The 10,800-nt window shown below is 36.7% G+C and overlaps 1 long non-coding RNA gene across 3 annotated transcripts; it reads left to right on the plus strand.

Annotated features, from left to right (window-relative positions):
* The first annotated feature begins 1,671 nt into the window (after positions 1-1,671).
* LOC140876113 (uncharacterized) lies at positions 1,672-5,446 on the plus strand. Of its 3 annotated transcripts, XR_012148676.1 has the most exons (11): positions 1,672-1,847; positions 2,126-2,205; positions 2,749-2,842; positions 2,902-3,009; positions 3,092-3,338; positions 3,460-3,660; positions 3,760-3,867; positions 3,950-4,019; positions 4,089-4,196; positions 4,309-4,395; positions 5,227-5,446. It is a non-coding gene; the product is annotated as an uncharacterized lncRNA (long non-coding RNA). The 3 variants fall into 3 exon arrangements; XR_012148675.1 differs by having other exon boundaries at positions 2,749-3,009; XR_012148677.1 differs by lacking the exon at positions 3,950-4,019 and having other exon boundaries at positions 2,749-3,009.
* The last annotated feature ends 5,354 nt before the right edge of the window (positions 5,447-10,800 follow it).

Here is a 10,800-nt window from a genome sequence, read left to right on the forward strand (position 1 = left end):
TGGGGAAAAAGCTACCTTGGAATCTTTGAAATTGGAGTTTGATTGAGTCCAGGTCAAAGCGGAGGACCGTAAGAAAGATTTGGAGGTGGCTGAGGTGGAGGCACGGTGGACCATAGTGAGCTAGCCACCTACCTCATGGCAGAGGAGATGTGTCTGGAGTCCTTCATCCAGACCTAGAAATTTCAAATGATTTTGGGACTGAAAGCCTTCAACTTCCTGAAGGTTAGCTTTTATTGGTGCCATGCCTAGTTCGAAGAGTGCAAAACATCCTGGAAATATCCTAAACACTAGACTGAAGGTGCCAAAGAGTCTATTGTCACTCAAAAGTACCCCTCTGGACCACTAGCCAAACAACCGGACGTGGATTGGAAAATATCCTGTAAATATCACAGCCCTCCGTGCTCATCGGCCATGTGACTCATTACGTCCAATCGTCCTCAATATAGGGCTGAGCGACCCTACTAACTATGTCTATCTCGAAGGAGTTTCGACTCAAGGTGATAAATGATCATGCAGTATATGGACATCAAATACATTCATATCATGACAGATAAAATGCAGCATATAAGAATGCATACTCAGCTGGATATCTCAGTCAGTACTTACGTACCTTTCTAGGTAAAGTTTAGATGAACAACCTAGTATCCAATCCTATAATCAAGTGTCACTACAAGAAAAATGCACATCAACAACACTCAATAGACAACGGTTTTATGTAAAAACCGTTGTCTTGCACTTTATAACAACGGTTTTAGTTATAACCGTTGTGTTTTACTGTTGTGTCAATAAAAAAGACAACATTTTATTTAAAACTGTTGTCGTTTAATGGTATAAGACAACAGTTTTAAAGAACTGTTGTCTATGAGCGTGTATTTTGGGCCTACGACAACAGTTTTAAAGGTCTGTTGTCTATAAGCGTGTATTTTGGGCCTACGACAACAGTTTTAAAGGACTGTTGTCTATGAGCGTTTTTTATTGACAAAAGACAACAGTTTAAAACATTGTTGTCTTTGTGCTTCTTTCTAATTTATTATGTCATTTTTTATTAAATTTTAAAATTAAAATAATACCTAAAATCGGCTTTGCAACTCACGCCTTTGGAAAGTGATATATTTTTTACATAGAATTTGAAATTGGATTTGGATTTGGAATTGAAATTCATGGAATTCAAATTCCGTTTTGGTGTTTGGAAAAAAGTTAAATTACATATTGGAATTTGTTGGCATAAATATTTGAAAAGTGATATTTTTTTTAAAAATGTTTGTGCAACTTAAATTTATAAATAAAGTTTATAAATTTATTATTAGAAATAATTTTATTATTTTTATAAACTCAAATCCCATGAAATCTCATGAAATAATCCGACCAATTTTATAAGGATTTCACTTAGTTAATTAATGAAATCCCATGAAGTTCCATTAAATACCAATCCCGTTTTAAAATTCAATTTTTCCAAACACGAAAACAGTATTTGCAAATTCAAATCCCATCCAAATCATGTCTACCAAACACACTTTAATTTTCTTACTTTGGATTTTATTTCTAATTTATTATGTCATTTTTAATTTTTATTTTTTTTAAAAAAAACCTGTAAACGTGTTTGCAACTCACGCCTTTAATTTTCTCACTCCCACACTTAACCTTTTCATTCACCCAAGGCCTCACTCACGCTCAGCTCTCGATCTCAAGGCCGATGGCAAAATCTGGGCTTTCACTGAGCCGCAACTCCAATCTCTTCCTTCTCCGATGATTTTTCTCCATTGTTTGCGTGGATTCATCTCGTTTCTGGCCATCTGCTCCACCGTACGTTCAACTCTGCCGTGACAATAAGCCCTAAATCAAAAATTGTAAGTTTTCAGAAGTCACCCAAATCGGTTCGTGAAATTTCAAGATTGTGAGCTTTTCATGAATCTTGATGAATGTAATCATTTTTACGGCAAGAGCTTTATTACCTCTTCTCCCATTCTTCTCTTCTCATTTCCTGCTACAATTCCCCTGATTCGTTTTTTTTTTCTTCCGGCTCTGCTTCCCTCCCTTTGCTTCGATTTTTTATGTGTTGTTTTGCTTGCACTCAGATATGTTGTTTTATTGTTTAGGTTAATATATCTGCTGTTTTATTGTTTAGGTTACAGCACATCATTGCTTCAGACTTTCTCCACCTTTCGATCTGCGTATTGCTGGATTTTAGGCTCTTCAAATCGCTAGGTTTGTTGTTGTTATTTTGTTCTGCTATTCTTTATGTTTTAAATTTACTGTGTTTTTCGGGCATTCTTTGTTTTATTCCCTTCGTGTTTAGACATTTTCTTGACGTAATCTTGCTCGTGTATGGATATGCTGATTGTTTCCGTTTTGATCCTTCTGCATATTCTCTCTCGTGCTTAAAAAGTGCTTATTGACGTGCCAAGGCTAAGAACTAAGACCTCTAAGCTAGATAGACGTTAGAGGATGTCCTTGTGTAGTCTGGATACATTATATACGGTCTTTCGGAAGCATTAAACAATAAATAAGAGTAAAATTGGTTCTCTAACTTCAGCAATGTTCAGTTGTAATTATTTACCGAAAATCACATTCAAACTGGAATGACTATCTAATTTTCCCATTCATCTACTGCTGCTGCCTAATTGGTTGTTATTTGAGAGATCGAGTGATGTATTGGTCTGACAATAGCTAGGCCACAATTTTTGAGATATGAAAAAGTTAGAAATTTAAAATTTATCTTATGTATTGTTACCATTTTATCGTTTACAGAAATCTTTGCTTATTGCCTTGCGAGTTTGATCTGCCGCTCCATTATTCTCTCCTACTCTTGCAAAGCAAAGCCCGCTGCTTCTGGATTTCTAAGGTAATTGATTTCTGGATTTCTAAGCTAATTGATTTCTGATCTATATTTATGTAATGCAGAAATCAGCACGTTTTCCATTTCCAATTCCCAATGAATGTGAAATTCTTGGTGATGCTGTTGGAACACATGTTGCTTGGCCAGAACATTTGGTAACGCTACGACACGAGGTAAAAGAAATTTATTTAATTTCTAAGTACATATGCATTTAATTTTTGGTATTGCACATATGTTTACATTTTCAATTATTAGAAGCATCAAAGGAAGATAACTGGCCATGCAAAAAAAAAAATCAGACTTTGTCGTCAAATGTGCCAAGATCGGTGCGATCGTTGTATTGCTATTGTAAGCAAGCTTTTGATAACGGAAAGAAATTGTCAATTCATTTGGATGAGGGGGTATTTGGAGATAACTATGAACTAAACTTGCACCTTGAGGACATCAGTCCTTTGTATCTGTTGGAGCCAATTTCAGCAAATTGTATGGTTGCTTACATATGGTAAGTCTTAAAATTGCCTTACACTTTGTTTGTTGTTTTATTAAATATAATAATCACATGCTTTATTAGTAAGCTATGTATTATTAATTTAATTCTGATTTTATTCTCTTCAAAATTGTAGGCATCTTTATAAGAAGTTGGTCAAGGAAAACAATATTGGTAAATTCAAATTTGTAAATCCACACAACATCTCGAATTTTCAAAGAACCACAAATGACAAAATAGGTAAAACTGAACGTTTGAACCAGAGGGCAAGCTTTTTATCAGACCAAATGATTGGTGCATTAGTTAATCAATTGGTTTTGGTGCCAAGTAGCAGCGGGTAACTAACATCCATAGTATCATTTTCAATTTATTTTCTTAGATAATCAAAATGATCGATTTCATGTTTGTGTGTAATTATGATCTTGTGTTTGTGTAGTTTCCATTGGAATCTCACTATCATTGAACCTCGCAAAGAAATGGTTTACCTGTTGGATTCTGCAAGTCACCGAATTCGCGATTAGGAATGGAAATATGTCGTGGAAATGTGAGTTCATAATTAATTTTAATTATTAATTTATTTTATTACAGAAACTCATAAATCATATATTTTTTATGTATATATGAAGGGCATTAAAATTGTTCAATTCAAACAAAGGAAAGAAAGGAAGAAAGCATGTCCAATGGGAAGTAATCAACGTATGTGTACTTCTATTTCAATCTAAAATATTGTGTATACTAGCCATTAAAATTTTAACATTTTTACAGGCTCCTAGACAACCAGATATGAAGCAATGCGGTTATTATGTGATGAGATATATGAGGCAAATTACTGAAAAAGTTGAAACTATCGAGGGAGATGCACTACGATCGATTGTAATATCATCTTTGTCAATATCTCAAATATTTGGAAGTTATCTACTTATCAATTTTTAAATTATTTTAGTTTTGTTTTCAAGCTCATATACATTTTTGTTTGTGTTCACAGTTCACAAAAGCAGAGTACTCTCAAGACGAAATTGATGAAGTGCGCTCTGAGGTAGCCGAATGCATACAAGATGATATCTATGAATAGGTATGTACATGATTTCGTCATATTGAGTTTGAATAGGGCTGTTTTGAGCTGAATTTTGAGAATGTGTTTGGATTCTACTTTGGGTTGTATTGGTGGTTATTTTGTGGCTGTTTTGGAGGCTGTTTTGGGTTGGTTTTAAAGCTTGTTTGGAGTGGCTTTGAGAGGTGATGGGGCTGTTTTGGATTGATTTTGGAGGGTGTTTGGATTTTATTTTGGGGATGTTTGGAGGTTGTTCTGGGGCTGTTTGGAGGATATTTTGGAGTATACTTTGGGTTGTATTGGTGGTTGTTTGTGTCTATTTTGGAGGCTGTTTTGAGTTGGTTTTAAAGCTTGTTTGGAGTGGCTTTGAGAGGTGATGGGGCTGTTTTGGATTGATTTTGGAGGGTGTTTGGAGTCTATTTTGGGGCTGTTGGGAGGCTGTTCTAGGGCTTTTTGGAGGTTATTTTGGAGTATACTTTGGGTTGTATTGGTGGTTGTTTGTGTCTATTTTGGAGGCTGTTTTGGGTTGGTTTCAAAGCTTGTTTGGAGTGTCTTTGAGAGGTGATTGGCTTGTTTTGAACTGATTTTGGAAGGTGTTTGGAGTCTATTTTGGGGCTGTTGGGAGGCTGTTCTGGGTCTTTTTGGAGCGGTTTTGGGAAGTGCTGAGGGCTGTTTCTTTTGTGGAGAATGTTTGTCTCTTTCTTGAGAATATCCTGTTCCTTATCAAATTTTCTTGCAAATATTTATTCAACTCATTGCAGACTTGGTATTTTGTGGAGTTGTTTGGAGATTTTTTTTGAGATGTTTTGGGACTATTGTGACTTCATTAACTTTATTTATTCTTCTCTACAGGAATGCATGGAATCATATCTTAGAAGATGCACAAGTGGAGAAAGTTTATCAACAAAGCAAGATATTTTGGGTTTGATATGCACGATATATTATCTATTTTTTGGGGTGTTTTTTCGTTTTGTAAACTTGGTTCAAAAATTTTTGGCATATTTTATGTTTCGTTTAGTTATTGGTAGATTGTGAATCTTTTGATAAATCGTCTATTGTAAGTATTTTCTTAATTAATGCTATTTTGGTGATGTTTGGTTTTATTTTATATAAACTGGTTTAATTACTTCAAAGTTTTGTTTGTTAATTATAAAATAATTTAAGTATTAAATATAAATCAAAAGTATGTATAATTCCATTATTATTCAAAAAATACAATATTTTTGCCTAAAAGACGACGGTTATTTCAAGTTGCCAAAGTGTTGTCAATCTCAAGTAATAACAACGGTTTTTATTTGTTGTCAAACTGTTGTTTATTGAACCCAAAGACAACGGTTAAAAAATGTTGTTAAACTGTTGTCAAATATAGAAAACCACAACAGTGACAAACCGTTGCACAACTGTTGTCGTATATCAAACGACAACAGTTTTTAACTGTTGTCTATGAGCGGCCCTTTCAACAACAGTGCTTTTAACAACAGTTCAATGGGGCCTACTACAACAGTTATTAACTGTTGTTAATGAACGTTTTTCTTGTAGTGTGTATATGATAAGTGCAATTTTTTCACTTATATTTTATATGATTTAACTTGACTTTTGTTATGTATCGGGTGATATTATGCGTATTTTCTTGTTTGTGTAATTTGCAGGAATCTAGGTGACAATCAATTTTTGGTGTAAAAAATAAGTGAAAAATATGAAATGAGAGAAGAAAATAAAATCGAAGCAAAAAGGGAGTGCGGATATCAAAGTTGAAGCAAGAAAATAAATGTCATACAGGACGCACCCGCGCCCTACCATTAGTGCACCCGCGTTAGGCGGGAGCATTTCCGAAGAAAAAGTGACGCCGATCAGCACACCCGCGCCCAAAAGACAGCGCACCCATGCTCTAGAAAAAAATTTGCGGCGCCCTTGTGCCTTGCATGTCACAGCGCACCCGTGCTCTAGATGGGAAAAAAGAGAGCGCACTTTCGCTCACTTGACAGTGCACCCACGCCCACTTCGTCGTATTTTTGGAAACTTTTCTCTCTCGGATTTTAAAGGAGATTTCTTGGCTTATTTGAGGATTATCGAGGGTTTAGCGGCAAGAAGGACGAATGAGAGACTAGGAAGCGCACAAGAGCTTAAGATTTTGGTACGAAGACAGAAGACGACGACATCTGGGGGACAGAGAAGCTTTTTCTATCTTCGTTTTTACTACACTTTATTTTTACATATTTTTGCGATGGATTGTTGGAAGGACATGTTTTGTTTGATTTTTAAATTTGTCATGAACTAATATTTTAGTTTAGAGGGTAGACGGATCTTGACTTAAACCCATGCTTTTGATATTTTGATTTATATATTTGAATTCTTCGCGTAGTTTATTGTGTTTTCCTGTTCTTAATGTTGGAAAACGGTGTTCAGATCAATTAAGAATTGATACCCGGTGCAGGAAGTTTAAAAATTTTATTTTATTGTATGGAACGATTCCATATCATGGGTATCAAAACTTCTACGATTAAATTGTGCAAGTAAAAATAAAATCACAATTTAATTTTTACCTCGTTAAGAAAAGGCTTGATTGTGGACTCCAACAAAATTTAATCCGCTCTTCTTGTAAATCCCGGGAACCGATGACTGTCACGATCTATCTCCGGAATCAGGTCCACGAACGAAAAACAGAAACCCTCTGATTGATTGCACTAGAAATCAATCAAAAGTTTTACGTAGAGAATAAATAGATATGATCTGTTAATTCGAATTGTAATTTTTCACAAAAATCACAGTCCGAATTTTTCTCAAAAAGGATAGAGGATTTCGAAAATCCCCTTGAAAATTCTAGAGTGTATTTTCGAAAATTGCAATATACAATGCCTCGAATTTTGGAACCCAACACCTCTATTTATAGATAATTTCTAGACTAGATCAAGTTATAATTGTATTAGGACTCTAACTCCTTAGGGCCCACAATCCATAACTTAAGCCCAACAAGCCAAGCCCGTTGTTATAGAAATTAATATAAAATTCATCGTGACTCCGATTGATAAACTGATTTTACCAATGTGCACAGAAATCATTTTTGCATCTTTTAAAGTCAATATAATTTTTCTGAATCAGAATTCAGTGATTTCCAAAAATGTCCATCCCTATGTCATTTTAGGAAATCTCACTCCCTTTAGTTAAGAAGTCCAACTTCTCTTTCATTAAATTTAACTCTTTAAATTTAACTATCTCAATGGGGTTTAGTAATCCATTACTTGTGTGACCCTCAATGGTTCAGGGATACATCTAGCCATGGGCTCACAACTCCTTGTGACTCGGAACAACAATTTCCGACTTGCCCAACGAATCATGGTAAGAGCATCTAGCAACATCGCCCCATGATTCCCTAGGTATCACTGATAGTGCCTGCAAGAACCAGTAGATTTTGGTTAGCGTACAGTACGGTCCCTTCATCCATATATCCCGATCGAATCAACAACCATTGGTGCATCGAGAGTCGTTCGAGATTCGATAACTATGCATTACATCTTGGAGATCAAATAGTGACATCGCATGTGTTACTAGGAAAACCGAGTAACCTAAAACACATCATGTACTCTGGCCAGAGATTCGTCACACTAATATCTCCTCAGATCGCATAGGATATCCACACTCGCAAGTATGTGGTGAATCCTTGACAACAAAGCATCGACTCCTATATGTGTCATAACTGTACCCAATCCCGGCACCTGATGACCCCAATAGATTCGGTAAATGAGTCAAAGTACAGTACTAGCATATAGAGTCTCAATGATGTTTCAAGTAGTAAGGACTAATGGTGTACAACTAAAACCGCGGACTTTATCCACTCGATAAGTGATAACCACTTGGAAAGTCCGAATAGGGTAGTTCAATCATTCATCATATGAATATCCATTTGCATGCTTTGAACATCTCCATGTCCATTACCAATGAAACGTGGTACTTGGCATCACAAATGCTAGTCTCAATCTCGAGCGATCCTTATCCTTATTAGCGGACGGCTCAATTGACTAGAAACTGTTTAGAATATACAGTGACTATAAGATGTGTTTCATAATAGTGATCTCTCTTTATTCACTATCTCATCTTACTTACACTATAGTATATTCAAGGTCTTTATCAAAACATCAATAGTATATCACAATATAACAATATGAAAAAAGACAAAGAAAATGCCATTAATAAATGTAAATTATATTAAACAAAGATTGTTTATACGTAGAGTCACAAAAGCCCTTAGCCACAAGTTGGCTAACCGGGCACCCACTCTTTAAATCTCCCACTTGCCCTAAAGCCAACTAGTCACACTACGCAATCCCATTGCTTCGCGATGTTTGTCAAACAATGGTCCTGGCAAGGGCTTAGTAAGTGGATCAGCGATATTGTCTGTAGAGGCCACTCTCTCGACAGTGATGTCTCCTCTTTCCACAATCTCCCGGATAATGTGGTATTTCCTCAGTACTTGTTTGGATCTTTGATGAGACCTTGGTTCCTTTGCCTGAGCAACGGCACCAGTGTTGTCGCAGTATACCGGAACTGGACCAACAGCTTTAGGAATTACGCCCAACTCTTGGACGAAATTCCTCATCCAAACGGCCTCTTTAGCAGCAGCTGATGCTGTAATGTATTCTGCCTCAGTGGTGGAATCCGCTGTGGTGTCTTGCTTGGAACTCTTTCAAGAGACAGCACCGCCATTGAGCATGAATACAAATCCAGAGGTTGACTTCGAGTCATCCACGTCACTTTGGAAGCTAGAGTCGGTATATCCTTCCAATTTCAATTCTCTTCCTCCATAAACCATGAATATATTCTTAGTCCTTCTCAAGTACTTAAGAATATCCTTCACAGCTTTCCAATGCATTTGACCGGGGTTGGCCTGATATCTGCTCGTGACACTCAGAGCAAAGGCTACATCCGATCTGGTAGATATCATCCCATACATAATACTACCTATGGCTGACGCATATGGTTTGTGTGTCATTTTCTCTATCTCTTCGTCAGTCTTGGGACACATATACTTGGATAGAGAAACTCCATGACACATAGGTAGATGTCCTCTCTTGGACTCATCCATAGAAAACCTTTTCAATATGGTGTCGATGTAGGTTGCTTGAGTGAGTCCTATCATTCTTTTAGATCTATCTCTATAGATCTGTATCCCTAGAATATAGGATGCCTCACCCAAATCCTTCATCGAGAATCTACCTGATAACCATATCTTTGTTGACTGCAACATCTCTACGTCATTCCCAATGAGTAGGATGTCATCAACATAAAGCTCTAAGAACGTCACCGCATCCTTAACTACTTTCTTGTACACGCACGGTTCCTTCGGGTTTTTGATGAAACCAAAGTTCTTTATTGTTTCATCAAATTTTTGGTTCCAACTTCTTGATGCTTGTTTGAGACCATAAATTGATCTATGAAGCTTACATACCTTATGCTCGCTTCCCATGGATGTGAATCCCTCGGGCTGCATCATATAGATTTTTTCCTTAATGTTTCCATTAAGAAATGCAGTCTTCACATCCATTTGCCATATCTCATAGTCATAACATGCTGCTATGGCAATAAGGATTCTTACCTTACCATCAGGCCCAAGTTTTCTCTTGTAGATCCATTTACACCCTATTGGAACAATTCCATCGGGAGGATCTACTAAAGACCAAAATTGGTTTGTATGCATCGAGTCTATTTCCGACTGCATAGCTTCAAGCCATAAATTAGAATCCGCATCAGAAATTGCTTTCTTGAAGTTTCTTGGATCACATCCAATATTGGGTTCACTTTGATCCCCTTCAAGAAGAAGACCATATCGAATAGGAGGTCTAGAAGTCCTCTCGGATCTCCTAGATATAGGCGTGTCCGTTGAAGGTTCTTGAGGTGTGTGGTCATTATTTTGTATCTCGGGTTCTTCTCGAATTTCTTCAAGTTCCATCATCTTGCCTTTCTTATCTAATAAGAACTCCTTCTCCATGAAGGTGACATTCCTCGAAACAAACACTTTTGTCTCATAAGGATGATAGAAATAATATCCGATTGAATTCTTCGGATATCCTACAAAATAACATAAGGTGGATTGACTATCCAACTTATCTCCCACTGTCTGCTTCATGTAAGCAGGACATCCCCAAATCCTTAAGTACGAATACTTAGGAGCTTTGTCATTCCATAACTCGTATGGAGTTTTATCAACTGCTTTAGTGTGGACATTGTTCAACAAAAATACCGCCGTTTCAAGTGCATAGCCCCAAAATGAAGGAGGGAGCTCAGTGAAGCTCATCATACATCGAACCATGTCCAACAAAGTTCGATTGCGATGCTCCGAGACACCATTTAGCTGAGGTGTCATAGGAGGAGTCCACTGAGAGAGAATCCCATTCTCTTTTAGATAGCTCAAAAACTCGGTACTTAAGTATT

Source organism: Henckelia pumila, chromosome 1 (genome assembly GCF_033568475.1).
Source record: "Henckelia pumila isolate YLH828 chromosome 1, ASM3356847v2, whole genome shotgun sequence".
Taxonomy (NCBI): Eukaryota; Viridiplantae; Streptophyta; class Magnoliopsida; order Lamiales; family Gesneriaceae; genus Henckelia; species Henckelia pumila.